Here is a 16,959-nt window from a genome sequence, read left to right as displayed (position 1 = left end):
TTGATCCTCAGTGATGTTCATGTCTGGTATCTTGAAGACATGATCTCTCCTGGCCTGGTTTCAGTGTTGCCTACCCTCAGCTTTTGAACTGGCCTTAGATGTTCCTGTGGAAAAGCTACAGACCTGCCTTGAGTGTTGACTGGGACTTGCCTGTTGCCTATAAGATATGTTGCAGCTGGTTGCTGGCTCAGGGAATGCAAAGTATGTCTCATGCTGTGCCCCGAACTCAACCTGCCCTGGGGATTGTTTCCTTCCCACTTGCCTCAGCTCTGGCCTCTTCAATTCTTTAACACAGAGGCATGGAGGGGATGGGTGAGCAGATATGCACACCACTCTTGCAGGCGCAAGGAAAGTAACTTAGAAAAAAATCACAGAAAAATACTGAGGTCTTTCAGAGGCCATCAGCTCCACGAGACCATCCTGGCTCCCACTGCTCTCCCTCTTACCGCAACAAGAGCATGCTGAGACCCATGCAGCCCAACACCTCATCTCCGACAGCAGACAGCATCAGACTTCAAAGAAAGCCTCAAGAACTGCTCAGAAGAGGAAAACCTTCTCTCCTTGTTCCCATATCTGTATGAATGCTCCAAACACCTGAACCTGACAGTAGGTTTTGGCCTTGCATGAGCTGGAAAAAGAAGTCCCCTCGTCAGCAAACCCCACCCCAGAAGGAGGATTCTGCATTCTATTTAAAAATATTTTTTTTACCATCACTGTTTGTTTTCTGCCAGCATACGAGGAGTCTTTGTGGTCCTGGCTCCATTGGCTCCGTACAGGTCTCAGGACAGGAAGGTGGCCTGGACGTTACTGAGGGAGTGGAAGCTCTAATGGCAACTCCAGTATAAATGCTCGTGACAAGGTGGGGTTTTCCTGCATTTCTTTCTCCTAACTCCACCAAATCTGGAATGTGACTAATCCAAGCCTAGCCCTGGCCTCTCAGCTCGGCCCAGCACAGTCACACCGGTTTCAAGTTGCTCCAAGTTGGTGACACCAACTGGTGTCACCAGGTCCTGGTGTCCTGGGACACATGCTGCTTGCTTTCGGATGCATTGTCTGAGAAAAAGTAATGTCAATCCAGATTTCATAGCTTCACCTAGACTTGCCTCTAATACCAGACATGCTTAAGGGTGAAAACAAGTTTACTCTGGCAAAACAAGAGTTTAAATTCCTAATTATGAAATTTGAAAGAAGATTACAAAAGAGAAAATAAAACACAATTCTAGATCATACTAAACAACAGGATTCCTTCTCAGCTCCGGTATCTCTCACCTGAAATCTCTTGGGTGTGTTGAAGCTGTTAGCATGATGGGTATGAATGTGCACATGGCTGAGTGGCTTTGGCTTTTGGAAGGAGACTGGGAGAGATGTGGGTCTAGATTTGAGCTGCCTGACAGCAAAAGTTACAGAGTGTTTTTTTTGTTTGTTTTTTTTAAAGGTAGCTTTTTTTTTGACAGGCTGTCATGTCAGTGGGAAATTTCAGCAGGAGCACTGGAGAGGTCAGAGGGGGTATAAGGAGTGAAACGGGTGAAGTCCAAGTTTGTACAGTGGTGCTGGGAGGAAGGAGGATAAACAGGAGGAACTTGAAGTCACAGCCAACACAGTGACTGATTTGACATCAAAGGCGGTGAAAGCCCACAAGTCTGGAGCGGTGGCAGGGAGAACAACAGCTTTTTGGGAAGGGCAGATGAAGGGGACAGAAGCACTCTTTGGAAGAGTAATAGCCCATAGACTTGTTCAAAACCCAACAAAAGTTAAAGGCAGGTTTGCATAATGTCTGGATGGAAATTAGAGGAAAATAACAAATGTGCGGTCACAGGAGCCAGTTTGCAGGAACAGAAGTTAATGAGGGGTTTCAGGATGTCTGGGAAGGTAACAGAAACAGCCCGTGCCCTTGTTACGGCCCCTCATGCACGAAAAAGCTTCAATTATCCTGAACAGCCTCACCTGGGACCCCAGCCATGTGTCTTGGGTCAGACCTTGCCTGAGCTGCGTTGTAGGTGCTCCTGATTTCATCTCTCTCTGGCCTGGTTTCCTGCTGCTCAGACGTGACTCCCTGCTTGGGCCCTGGACCTGATTCATCCCTTCACCTTACCTGGGACTATCAGCGGACCCTGTTATCAGCTGGCTGTGGGACAGCCCTGCTCTTGCTGCTCCCAGACACCCTACACATCTGTTAGAGAAGCAACCCAGCAGCCACAGATCACCCATTCAATTCCAGTGACATCTGAGTTGGCCTAGAATATCAAGTAATGCTTTTGGGTGCCACTAAAAACAGAAACTGATGTCTGATGATATCTCCCGGACCCACAAAGAAGTTTTGGATAACCCATGGCATCTTTCTGATGGCTCTATAGGCCTGTGTGTGGTCAGATGAACTGATCTGCTGGGCTCAGCACTGTACTAAGTGGTAGGACAATGCTGAGAGCTGTCCCCAGGAAGCCAGTCATGCTAACATCAGCCCTTCTTGACTTGCATCCTCCCACCACAGGAGGTGTTCTAGTATCCAGCAGCCCCCGTGCCAGCCCAACCAGTTCTGGCAAATGGCAACTCGGGAGCTATAGGTAGCCTAAATGGGATTAAAGGCAGGCAGAAAGCCCGTAGCTGTTGGAAGAAACTGCTTTAGAGACAAAAGACAAAAATCCTGGTGCAGAAGGAAGACAGAAGCAGCAAGATACTTAGTTATCATTATATCATTTATCTCTTTCACAAATGTGAAAGTCAAAAAAAGTTAAGAGAGACAAATCATTAACAAGTAAAGCACATGTTGGTAATGACAGAAACCCTTAGGCTGGGGTGATAGACATTTAGCAGAAAGCAAATGGTCTTCTTTCTTGTTTAGTATCATATCACACAGAGAGAAGAGGTAATTCTGTAGGCTTCAGTATTCAATGCCTTCTTTGCTTCTGCATTCATGAAAGTCCTGCTAGCATAATTAATTAGAAGAGGAAAGATGGGTAGATCAGAGCAGGGAAAGAAAAAGCTTGAGAATATCTAGGAAAATGGGTGATTCAGGGCACTGAGACATTGTGAGGTTTAGCACAGAGTGCTGCAGGAGCTAGTCCATAACAGTCTCTGAACCAATTCTCTTCAAGCAGTGATGAAGGATGCTTAAGGGGACCAAAAATGGAAAACACAAAAGTACTACCTCTCAAAGTAGGAAAGGAGGAACTTGGGAGCTGCACACCAGAATAATCTAACTTGTGCAACAGAAGGATGCAAGATCAAATTATTAAATAATCAGTTTAAATGTGCCAAGAGGATAATAAGGTGATAAAGAAACACAGACATGGATTTATGAAGAATAAATCTTTTCTAACTACTTTAATGCATTTCTTCCCTTTGGTGGATATGGGGAAAGCAATAAATAAAATAAATCTTTGGCAAATCCTTTGAGAGTTTTCTTTGACAGGAGCAGCAGTTTGATAACCATTGTCCAGCTCATAGATCTTGTTATAAAGAAGGCAGTGATGAAGTGTTTTTCATCTCCCCTGGGGAAAGCAAAATAGAAATCTGATTAATTTGCAATAAAGAGGATTTAGGTTAGATGCTAAGACAAAACACCCTGGTTAAAAAGGATGTGGAGTACCAGAAGAAGCCACACAGGGAGGCTCTGGAGCCTCTATCATCAAAAGGCTCAAGGAATATCTAATGGGGTTGGTCTTTGAATCCCTTAGGCAGCATCCCTGTAGGGAGTGGTCTATGGGACTCCTTGGCATCTCTTCCCACCTTCTCCTGTTCACACAAAGGCAAGTGCACTGTTGCTGTATTGCAGATGGTATTTCATTCTCCAGCTGCCATTTCAGGCGTATTCCACTCTCCCATAGATGAAGTTACTTCTGTGCAGATACGTACAGGAACAAGAGTTGATCAGAGCAACTTGTGGGACCTCTTGTCTCAGCTTTTAGGAGCTTATCCTCATTTATCTCGAAGGGAGCCTGTCGTTTTGCTAAGATTCCTTGTAAGGCTGTTTCAGTCCTGGAGAGTCTGGTGATATATACTCAGATGACCCCACTGTCATCCATCACCAAACTCTGTAAATGAGATCAAAATCTCCTGTTTGAGGGCAGGCAGACTTCATGTGCAGGCAGTTTTCAGCCATACCTGTGGTGTAGCTGGCAGATGAGCTACCATCCATGCTACTCTGTGCAACCATTTTAAAGACCACCCATGGGGACAGTCAGGCAAAGGGTGGATGCTTCAACACAGCAGACTTCACTGGGCATCAATACTGCCACTTGTCTCTACATTTAATTGTCCCAAGAGCAGAAAACAGGCTGTTTAAGCAGGTTGTATTTGTATATGTGAAATGGATGGTATCAAGCTGAGCTGTTTGGATAATAATTTTTGGAAGCAGCCACTGGCTAGGATCTTGCAGGTATTCAGTATGACTGTCATATATGCAAGTCCAACTCCCACTACCATGTATTGAACTGTCTAGGAAAACAGCTTTATTTTCTGTGTGTTGCACATTTAAGTGTTTAATGGAAATAATATAATTGGAGACCAGTCACTCTGAGCTAACCCCAGTGGGGCTGGTAGTACAGGACATGCACCTGGTGCACTCTCTATCCCAGAGGGACAATGCTGTCTTGCTTGTCTGTTTCTTTCCTTTGAAATAGGGTTTGAAGGTTGCAGGTTCTGCTTCATCCTGAAAAGCATGTATTGTACATGCTTTTACAGCATCCTGTAAAGTCTGCATTTTCTTATTCTATCAATCTAGCAAAAGATAGGGCCTCTCTCTATCACTTTCTCTCTTTTTAGACAGAGAGATGCTGTCTTCCTTCCAAAAATGCCAACATTTGTACTAAACATGTGTCTCAAACCACCCCTCTCTCTTTGACTCACATTTAAAGGTCATGTGGTCATATCTTCGGCAAAGAGCTTTGCAACCATCTTGCTGTGACCAAAGAAGATGTAAGACAGGCCACTTGCCCACTGATGCATTGTTGAGTATAACTGCTATGGTTGTGTGTCTGTGCTGATCTGTACCCAGCTCTGTCCCAGCAAACACTGTGTCTTCTAGGCAAACTGAGGTGAAATGCTCGCTCAGACATACACTGATTTTTCATGATTGTTTTTACAAATTCTTGATCCTAGCTCTGAAAGGAAAAAAATAGGCAGGTAATTCCAGTGGGTGTGTGTAACTCAGAGCCAAAAGTGTCCTTCTAATCCTGGAAATAAAGCTGAGCTTTTCTTCTAAAGGACTCTAGGAAGGCTCCTCTTACCTCCTGTTTTGTCCATGCTTTGTCTTCATCTAGTTATTTTCTTTCATCTTCTTTCACCAAGGCTGTGTTTCTTAATTAATGTAGGCCCTGTTCTGTAATGAAACTGTTACTCTTCAGGGATGCCAAGAAAAGAATAGGAATAGATTTCACTTGGATTTCTGCAGTGAAATATTCTTGTTCCGTGTGTTTCCAGGATGTCAATAATATTAATTTCTAGCATTTTCCTGAAGAAGGAAATAGCTGGGGAGGATCTGTGAGCCAGCTCTCTTCACAGAGCAGTCCAAGGAGAAGAGCACCAATTCATGGAGACAGGTTATCTATTTTCCTTCCAGGTACCTTTTTTTTTTTTTTTTCCCCTTTCGTGACAGGTCTAGGAGGTTATAGACAACTATATAAAACTTTTCATGAATGTTTTTTAAAAGACTATTTAATCCCTATCTTGCACCCATGACACAGGAGATGTGGTCATCAGCTGAAATTCTGTCAGCAGAGACTGAGCTGACCGCTCTGAAGTCGAGCTTTGTGTTAAAATGTGGAGTCTTAACTCTCAGCTGCAGGTCTGAGGCACAGTCAGCTTCATCTCTGCTCCAGCACAGCCCTGCTCTGGAAAGCATAAAGCAGAGCACCTCCAGGGGAAGATGCTCCAATTGCAAATGTGCATTTTCAGGCTGTGGGCAAGGGGGATCTGTAACAAGGCAGTCAGCTCCTAAAAAGAGGAATCTACCTCTTTGACTCTCAACATCCTCAAGCAAGTCTCAGTTCACAGTCACTGCAGAGCTGTGAACTTCCCTTGCCACCAGGACAGGGCTGGGGAAGGCAGCAGGGCTGGAGTGTGCAGCTGTGCTGAGTGGTCCTGGGCACCCTGCTGTATGCAGGTGTCCTCTTTTCTTTCCTACGTGACATTCGGTCTGCACTTTTCCACCAGATCATCTGTGTGTACATATGACATCCTTAAAAAACGTTAAAGAGTACAAGCTATTTCCCTGGTTGGCAATAAAAACAAAGAACTGTTCACTATATCTGTTGGCTACTTAAAAACAGGAAATGTTCTTTCCTTAGCACTGCTTTCTAGTAGGGGTTGGTTTGTGCTGAGTGCTGTGTCTGTTCTCTTTGCTAACGCAGGTCTTTGTCATGCCACATGCCGTCTCATTTGCATGAAGCATGCAGCATGTCTCACGGTAACTGATGTAAACAGAAAGGGTAAGTACGGTATGGAGATCAGTGCAGTTTTATCTCAGCTGCTGGAAACGATAGCTGCAAGGCACAGCTAGTGAGTTAGTTCTCATTTTTTAAAGTTCCTCTGCCAGAAAGCATTCCCTCGTTCAGAGACTTTTCCTCAGTGAAAGGCAGAAGAAACTCTCTCTGGGTTCTCTTCTCTTTCTTTTGCTGCTGGCTGTTGCCTTCCACCTTTAGACACATCTGCATACACGGGTTAGCACTTTCTCTTTGATCACATGCAGCTGTATGTGTATGTGTCTGACTCTTTTAATGTGGAAGTTTGGAAAAAGAGCCCTTGTAAGGATAGTGCTGGTTTGGAAGCTAGTCAAGAGGGACATTTCATCAACAGGCAATAGCTTTTCTGAAAGCAGTGGGAGAGGAATCAATGCATAAAGTTTCTTTTTTTTTTTTTTTTTTTTATCATGCTCCTTTTCTATCTTTCCTGGGAGATTTATGAGCCTCTGAATGTTGGACAAACACCAATAATAGTTACACATTTTCAGCATCTGAATGCTTTGCTTTGCCTGACTTCTTACGGAAAGACAAGTCCAGACAAGGTGGTCCTCCAGAAAATGGTTTATTGGGACAGCATTTTGGCCTGCAGCCATGGCACCTTGGGCAGTGATCTTATCAGACCTCCTAAACAGAGCAGGGTTGGGCCTGTTTGTTACTTCAGTGAAGACCTCCGAGGAGAACCTGGGTGTTGCAAGACGTGGTATTGATTGTTCTCTGCATGATGCTCTCCCTGGAGAGGAATGAGCCCATACTGTGGGCTACTGTGCTGCTGAAATGGCACCACTTCAGGGAGATGCAAATCCCAGCCGAACCGAAGATGAAAAGCAGAAGAACAACAAAATCAGATCCGTATTCTCAACGGTATTCAAGGAAGTTGGGGAGGAACTGGCCATTGATTTCCAAGGAGATCTCAGTAGCTAAATACTGTCTGTTCCTTTGGGAATCACAGTCCAACTGTGTCTTTGAAGTGTACAATTGATTTGGCAAAGATATAGGCAAGGGTTTGCTTGTTTCTTATTTTAGCCAGCTTTGATATGTATGCTGAACTCTACCTTAACTTACAGTCCTCTGGAAGCGCTCTCATTCCATTTTCTATTGAGTACTGACTTGCCTGGAGGGTTTGATGTGATTTCAGATAACCTTCTACTGAAAACAACCACATCCATAATGATGACACTTCTGGCCTTGACATGACTGTAGCTTTGGACTCCATTAAGGTGCCTAAACATAGACTTCTAGTGCCCTTTGAGACACCTTAAGGAATCTGAGACATCTGCATAGGCTGGCAGATATGACAGTGTCTACAGAAGACCCATTCTTTTCTTAGCTGGCAGCTGGTAGACAGGTGGGCTGTTCCTAATCTTTTGAGTGGGGCTAGATTCCTGTGCATAGGTTACTGGATCGAACTGCCCTTGCCCATAGTTTGTGCAGCCAGAAGGCAATAACAGAGCTTGAAGTTGGAATTCAGCTCCTAAAGAAGACTACTAAATGTAGGTGTCTGCATCTAAGATTCTGTAGGTGAGCTAGGAGTGTATGGTGTGATTATAGCCAACAGAGCTACTCAGTAAATGAGCTGAGTTCAGTGATGCAGTACACCCTAAAAAGACACCAGCTGATCAGGTGGTTTGCTTTTTAGGCTCCACTGACTAAGAGCTCAACTCATTTGCTTGCACATAAGTGGCCAGCGTCATTTCAAATGATCTGTATATCCCATCCAGTCTCCAGCTCTCACTGTAGAAGAGCGTGGTTACTCAAGGCTCTTATGGCATGCAGCTCCTTGTGGATGCTTGGGATACCTTCAGATGTCTCCTGTCAAAGCTGGTGTCTATGTACAGGAAACTGAGCTGCACTCTGCATGCCCACTGGCTTTAATACAAGCTCAGAGATAGAATGCACATGGGTTCACTGGCTTTTAGGTATCAGAATTGCAGACTGCATCCCACCCCTTTCTGGCCTCCTGCATAATCCAGAACAACCCTCTTTTACTGATGAATCCTGCATTAGTTTTTATAACTTTTGGAACAAGACGAGGCTTTTATAATTTTGGTGTTATTCACAACAGGCTATTCTATTGCTACAACACAAACTATTATCATTAATGCATCTGTATAGACCACCTCCTGGATGAAATGCTAGACAAAAAAATAAGAAGGAAATGAAGCTTATTAGAATGATGTCCAATGTGAATGATCCTATAAGACAGAGATGCTTTTTCCTTACTGTTTTCTTACTGTTTTTTTCTTATTCCTTTTTCCTATTTTGAATTGAAAGATTTTGGGGTGAGAGCTTTTCTCACCATGTGAATACACAGGTTTCATTAGCTTTATATGGCCTCAATTGCTGTCATGCAACTAGCAAATACTAATCTTTGCTGTGTGTTTTCCAGCTCACTACGTAAAAGACTCAATTGTTGGTTCTTTCTACCACTTCCCTTAGGAGACTACTGCATATTCTGTTTGCTCTCATTTGATGTATAATTCTGGCTGATTATTCTTGATGGTGTTGCGTGACTAATTACCAGTATCATAACTTGTTTTCTAGCATCACAACATTTTTTTTTCTATTTCTGTCTTTGCATCTGATAACAAGCCATTATCACCCTAAGAAATTATGCTATCATTAGAGTGTGATATAGTGGGACACAGAAGAAGTTTTTACTAGCTGGTGGTAACATTAGATTTTTTTTTCTCTCACTAAGCACTTTGTCTAAAGCCCATTGTTGTTAACTGGCATCTTTCCATTGGCTTCAGTGAGCTTTACACTGGGCTTAAATCCAAGACTATCAAAAATATTTAGGGATTTAAGTCCCCTTGATTTCAGTGGAACTTATTTACAGACCTGGCCCTAGCTTCTTAAGTACAAGTCATGGGGAAAAAAAAACAAGCAGAAAAACATGGAAGATGTTAATACTACTCTTCTGTATCCTGTTTCAGGGTTCCTTCATCTTCATTCCCGATTTGGGAAGTATCTATCCATGTTTCTTCCTGAGTTTCTTGCAGCATCCTTCTGAGACCTGGGATAGCTAGGAGCAAAGGTGGAACTGAATTTTAAAGTAGAAATTGTTATACAGACAACATGCTTTTTGTAGCCTGCTATCTTTAGCTTGGACACCTTGTATTTTATATATTGCTACAGAAGATAAGGTTTAATTTTGTGAATCCTATCAAAAATCAATGCTTGTGAGCCTGTGGTAAGCATAACCAGACTGGAATAAAGATGTTTTGTTGAAGGGGAATCTGTTTAAAGTGTATTTTCATGAATATGAAATTGTTTTTTACATTCAGAATGTACCCAACTAATAAGTTTGAAAAAAAAAAAAAAGAACAAGACAAACAAACAAAAAAACCATAAAATAGTGAGGATATATTAATAAAAATTGATAGATTAACAAATGGATTGGGTACTAAGCTAGTCACTAACAATATTTGGCTGATACAAGACATCTCAAGCTATTGGTGCTCAACATCCACATTTTGTGGGTGGATTGGTAAGACCTAGAGTGTACAGTGAGTTTTCCCAGACCATCAAATGAAATAAAAGAAAGGATATGCCTAGAAATTAGCTGTCAGCTCATTGTACTAAGTCTTTCCAGCTTGTGAAGTTTACCTCATAGTAAATTAAAACTTATAGTATCTAATGTGTACTATAGTATTTCTCTGTGGCAATTCTGTTTACTTACAAGGAAGAGGAATATCATTTAATTTCCTAGAAGGCATTTGGAAAGTATGCTGTGCATGCCTGTATTTCCAGTTAATTTCACTTATCAAAGAGTTCCCTTATTCCTACTTCCATTCAAGGCCATATTTCTAATTGCATCTATTTTCTGTTTATTTTTCTGCCTTTTTTGTTTTGTTTTGTTTTGTTTTGTGTTGTTTTTGAGGTTTCTCTTTGCGTATAGATGACTGGGCAAATAATTTCCTAGCTCCTGCATTTTCCAACTGCTTGCAGAAATGTTAGTGATGTTCATATTCCACCATGCAGTCAATTGTTGTGGTTGGCTTTCTCTCCAACTCTCTGGATTGATTTCCATGAGAAGAGGGGCTGATGAGGCCACTGATTTAACTCTATCCTTGATTGATGATATCAGAGTCATCTTCTGGCCCATCAGGGTGTAAATATGAAAATAAATGAGATAATTTGCTGTGGAGTCTAAGCTATGATCACTAATGTCCAAGTCGCTGCTATCAGGACTCCTGCTTAGAGCCATTGAGGTAATGCTAGACCTTAAAGACAGGCAAGAAATATTCTCTGGAAGTTCAGAAGCAGTAATAATATGAGACTCTGGGCTGAGAGGGTATTTTTTATGTTTTTATATCAAGGCAGATATGAGCATCTTTTACGTTGTCCTTAAAATAACCCTTTATCATGAAGATACAGCTAGAATAATCATCATGAAAAATGGGGCCACCCTGGGCAGAATTGTGCATTGTATCCTGTGTATTCTGAAGGGATATTTATCTCCTTTACTGCAGGGTCACAAAAAAGTTCAGAACATTTTCCTTATAAAGCAGAAAGCCTTGGTGAAAGCAATTTGGTGATGTGCATTTAAGGGTCAGCAGAGCCCAGCTTTGTGACTTGTGTGGTCACTCTCCTTTCTTACAAGCACTCCATCCCTTTCTTAGTCCAAAGCGTTCTGACCTGCTGGGTGTGGAGAGTTGTGTAAATACATGTCCACAAGTGGGTCCTGAACACTCGGTTATCTCTGTAAACTTCTTTGAAGACTTCTGGTCCCCAAAGGATGACCAAATCGCTATGGATGTATCGCCTGGCTTTCAGCTCCTTTATGGTGGTATTTATTTTTATTTTTATTTTTTAATTCTCCTCCTTTGCTGATGCTCAGAGCTGCCCTGCAAAACCTTATTCAGATATTCTATGAAGAACTGTATTTTAATAAGAATCCTAATAAACAAGTGAATATAAGAAGATAGATGTGCGTAAACCCCTATTAGCCTTGCTGGTACTAGAAGTAATGCTGCTTTTGGGTTTGCAGAGCTCCTGTGAACAGAATAGTCTTTGTTCTCAAACACATCTTAAAAATATGGCATTTTCCAGAGCTGAGAACACTGTTTACACAGAGTCCTTGGAGCCATGTTCTTTGACTCATTCTTGGCCTTTTTACTCTGGAAAGGAAGTTCCCCACTGTTCTCCTCAGAGTGGGTGATGAATTGTCTTAGAGCAGGCAGAGAGAGCTACAGGGCTGAAACGGAGATGCTGACTGTGAATGCAGAATGAACGGCTGACAGAGACCAAGCTGTGATAATGTCATGTGCAAGGACAAGGCGCCAGAACAAGGTGTGTCAGAAGCGCCTGTTTGGGACTCTTTGATAAAGTCATGGATTCTTTTAATAGCGATGCAGAGGGAGGAGAAGCAGAATGTGTCCAAAGAGTAGTGTTTAACTGAAAAGGAAAGTTTCCTATCTTATCTGGGATTACACTACGGAATTTACATATCCTCAGGCTAAGGAGTGGGTTCCCACTCTGTACCTTGCTCAGATAGGGGCGTTCTAAATAGGGACCAGAGTTTCATTTTGCTGGCATTCAGATCTGGAGGGCTTTCTGTAGGAACACAAGGCAAAAGGGGTAGGTATTTTGCAGTGGTGGTTTGAGCGTGCTGGTCTAACTTGTTCTGAGTGTGAAAACCACAGGGCCTGAATGAAAGTGGGAGTAAGTTGTGCATGACCAGAAAGATCCTCAGAGAAAGGTCTGGTAGGGAAAGGTTGAACTGCACCCCAGAGCCAGGCTGCACGGGGATCCCCAGACATCCTGGGGGTCCTGTCCTTCCCAAGCATCTGGCTGCTCTGGATAGCTGGGTGATGTCCCCGCTGGGACAGAGTGACAGGGTGTCACTGGGTTAAGGATGGAGAGGGAAAACACATGTTTGGAACAGAGCAGCTCCCTTATTCTTTAGGCATGGTGTGCCACTGTCACAGCTGGGTGGCTGAGGTGTGCATCCAGACCTCTTTCACCTTGTCTTTTCTTGCACTCTTCCATTCGCCTTCATTTGGAGGGGGCAGATAATAAAGTAGGGACCCTTACCATAGGACAGGAAGCATTAGAGCCTTTTCCATACCTGGGGGCATGGAGCAGGGAGCTCAGGATCAGGAAGTTCCTGGGAGCTTACTCCTTTTAGTTCCTTCCTTGGGGGGCAGTCAAAATATAAGAGGTGGAAATGCTGCCAGGCTTAGGGTAGTTTGTTATTTGGGCTTTCCTTCTTCTGAGGCTTTGAACTAGCTAGCTAGGGAAGAAGTGTGTGGGTAAAGAGGTGATAATTAGCAGAGATAGGCACATAGTGCCAAAGCTGAACTGATGGACGTATTTTCAGGATGCAGAAGGCAAACAAAACATTAGGGAATTGCAGCTTCACAGGATCAAAAATATGCTAATAGGAAAGTTGGTTTGTACTTCTAAAAGCCATGGTTAGGAAATTAATGAATTACTGAGGGTTTAACTGGGTCAGTGGGAAAAATAGGCCTGATAAGGAACTCTTCATGCAGGATTGTTTTGATGTTTGTATACCTCTGTTTATTTTCATCAGCAGTACAGATAAGATAACTTCAGGCTGTATTGTAAAGCAGGTTAAAACAGTTTAGTAAACATAGTTATTTATATGCATGAACATACTTGCATAGAAACATACATATGGTAACACATATATTAGCATATACTTCAGCTCAGGAGATTTTTCAATCCATGATTAAAGTCTTTCTCATTAGAGAGGTCTGTTTTCATTGAAAGCCAAATTTTCCAGACAAATCACTGTAATTATATCTGTGAGATAAAACAGTGTTTTTGGCCAAAGCCCTCTGTCTCACTGCTTTGGGGGAGTCCAGACAACCTGCTGAGAACATGAGAAGGCTAAAAAGGAATAGGTTGTGTGAAACCTTCTTACTCATCTCTGTGCTGCAGCCCTGTAAAGGAGCCAGTAGTGACCCCAAAGCTGCAGCAAGGGCTGTCAGGTGGCAGTGTCCTATGCAAGGACAGCAACGGAGCAGGGAGATCACACAACCCACCCAGGAATACACCACCACCACGTGTAGTCCTGTCTAGGCAGAGTGTGACTGCAGGACAGAGACTGAATGTGGAGAAACAGAGAAATGAATGTTCATGTGGTCAAGTCCCTTTTATCCATAGGGAGAGAAAACACTTCCATATGAGAACAGCCCACAGTAACAGAGCCACACGGCCAGGGAAAGCTAAATCCCATGGGCCAGGCATGGTTGTGGGTGGCAAGCAGCATCTTTCCCATCACCTGAGATGCTTAGTCCTGCTCAGACAGTATGTACACATGGGAGATCCCACCTTGCCACCCTGCAAGGGCCCTTGCTGGACCTTCCAGCTAGGTTAGTCCTGGTGCCCACTACCTGTTTCAGCATCTTTTGTACTCCACTTTAGAATCACTTTTTGCTGTTTCCCTGCAAAGGCAAAGGACCCTGAGAAAAAGCCGGGAGATGCAAAGGTGCTTGGGCACAGGGTATGTGGGGGGCATGTGTGGGAACATGGAGAGGGTACAAGCACACATACAGAACAGGGAATTCTTACAGTCCTGAAGCTTAGGAAGAGAGCAACAAGAAGCTCTCTTGGGTCCAAATAGAGAATCAAGTCCTACTCTGCACAGTGGAGAGCATTCAAGGTGCACTGTCCTTCACGCGACAAGCTGCACAGATGCGTCTGGATGCTTGTCTGGCCTGGAGGGTGTGGGTTCCCATAGTGTCAGACTAACTTCCCAGACAAAGCTAACAGCCTACAATAGCCAAATGAACGCATTTATTATGTGTGTGACTCTTGTGGTAAAACCCTTCTTTGTTCATTGGTATCCAAGAGCTGAGAAAAAGGTCGGATCGCTGTGTCGAGGAGCACTCCAGCATTTCATCACTGATCGTTCGGAGCAATGTGGCTGCCGAAAGGACAAAATGCCTGAGCTCAGGCCTGGCCCCTTCTGGGGTGCCCGTCCCTCGGGTGTCCCCAGCAGAGTCAGCCCCATGTGAGGAGCTCACTGCCAGTGAGGCCAGAAAAAGTGCTTATGTTCAGAGGGAATTCCCCTGTGTTTTAGTTTGTGCCTCTTGTCCTGTACCTGGGCACTGCTGAAAAAAGTCCAGTTTCTGCATCATAATTCACTCCCATTAGGTCTTTAAAACCACCATTAAGGTTCCCTGAGTCTTCTCATTTCCAGGCTAAGCAGTCACAGCTCCCTCAGCCTCTCCTCTGAGGAAGGATGCTCCAGTCCCTTCACCGGCATTGCAGCCCTTTCCCTGACATTGGTGCATGTCGCTGTACCCGTGTACAATCCAATTAGCTGCGTCCTGGGTTTCTCAGAAGCCTTTACTGCCTGGTGCATCAGCATCAGTGTCATCACAGCTGTGGCAGGGTTTGGGGGATCTCCTGCCGAGCTCCACACGACTCAGGGAATGGAGGAACTGGTAAGAGGACCATCTCTCTGGCTGCACTGTGTGGAGAGGCACTCTCACATCTTCCATATTTCTTGTGGCTCAGAGGATTTGGCTTTGAGTCCTCTCTGCAGCTATGCTTCATAAGAAACAACCTCTCCGAAGTGGATCCAGCTCCCACTCCTGGAGAGGTGGCAACAGGAGGATTTGCTGGGAGAGCAAAGGGGCTGTCCTGAGCCCTCGGCTGCAGCAGCTCCCTCCACCTCTTCTGTTCTGCTCTGGGGGAGGCAGGCACATGGAGGAGGATGACCTGCCATACCCTGCCAGTCCTTCCTGCTCCTCTCCAGGTGAGGAGACAGATGCAGCTCTGCCAGGAGATGCCCTCACTGCTTTCATTCGAGGAGACTCTTGGAGACCGTGGGAAGGCTGGGTGCTGAAAGCCTGGGGTCTTCAGCAGAAGAGACAGGCCAGTTTCATTAGCAAAAATGGGTCTGAGGAGGTGGCTGTCTCTGAGAGTGGGGAGAGGAAAGGGATGCAGGGAGAGAGTCTGGAATTCAGAGTCAAACCACAGCAGCTGCAGAGTACTAAAGGCACACTCAATGCCAAGCTGAGCTCTGCTGCTCTGCAAATGCACGAGTTCCCCAGAGGAATGTGTTTGCTTGGTAACTGTTAGAGCAGAGGAAAATGGCAGATTTACATGTGAACCAAACAAAACCAGAAGCTGAAGTTCCCCGTAACACCAGTCATAGGGAGAGAGGTGGGTAACTCCATGGGGATTCATAGCATCAAAGTCAAATATCTGCAAAAACAGCAAATAGCTGGGATGAATACCCTGAACACCCCACTAAGAAAAATACAAAGACAAAGGTGCTTGTAGCTGCATCACTTTTTTCACTCCAGAGATTGCCCCTAATGTTTTTCTCAGCTTGCAAGTGTAGCAGCTCCAGCATATGATCTTACCTTTGGTCCATGCCAGGGTGTTAGATGAACTAGGGGAGAATCCAGACCCTGCAGAGACAATCATTAATATGTATGAATGTGATAAATATGGGCACTTCCTTTTCAGACTGAAGACTTCTTAAGCTCTGGAGTCTTTCTGACTGCATTTCTCAGGATACACCTGACCTTCTTTTCCTGTGTTAGAAAACCAAGAAAAAATCACTTGTGGTTTCTAAAGAGTTCTGCCTGAAATCTGAGGTGAGTTTTGAATTGAAATCCACAGCAAAATGAGGAAGATGGTTTTGAGGAGGAGGAGACTTTATATCAACAGAAATTGTGGGCACAATCTTGTGTGTGTCACTTCTACGTTATGTGGAGGACTGGTGAGCTCCCATTTTCTTTCCAAAGCTGTTTCATGGCTCACTGCAAGCTTATCTGAAGCTCTGCATATTTATATCATTATTTACTAATTGATTTTAGCACTGATGGTCCAATCTCAGTCTTTTTCTTTCCCTTATACATTTCACTGTCACCTCCTGGAAATCTTTCCAACTAATTTTCTCCTAAGTAAAATCAGCGCAGAGCCCTTGGTCTTGCAGGCACTCTTGAGGGTAGGAGAGAAAGGTGCTGTCCAGTACACCCCAACCACATGTTCCCTGACAGCAGATCAGGAACTAGAAAGTCTTAAAAGCAGAGCACAAAACAATTGCCCTCAACCTTGTGCATTACGCTGCCAAAGCTCTGCCTCCCGTGTAAAGGTGTAGGTCTGTGTGTATGGGTAGAAAGCCAGGATCCGCTCCAAGCTTGGCAGAGTGCATGTGACGAGGGTGCAGGTTGGGATGGGCACGTAAGCACCGGCAGGCAGCACACTTCCAGATCACGCCAACTCTTACGGAGGTGGGGTTTGATGGCCGCACTGCCCTGCACTCCCTGACCCTCCACGTTTCCCTCCTGCCTCACAGCACCCAGGTACGTTAGATGTGTGCAGGTGAGCTTTCTAGATCAGTGCCTCGCAGTCCACGCTTCGCTGCAGGCATTGTAGGACTGTTTGCTTGCTGCCCTGATAGCTCCTTCCCAGGGTCTGGGCTGGGGTGTGGGAGAAGGACTGCCTCGTGCTCGCCTACCAGTACGTGTCGTGGGTTACTGAGGGCATTTCATGGTGGTAGGTTTTTTGTTTG

Source organism: Anser anser, assembly GCF_964211835.1.
Source record: "Anser anser genome assembly, chromosome: 24".
Lineage (NCBI taxonomy): Eukaryota > Metazoa > Chordata > Aves > Anseriformes > Anatidae > Anser > Anser anser.
The sequence above is the reverse complement of the archived record's forward strand: the minus strand, read 5'-3'. Positions refer to the sequence as shown.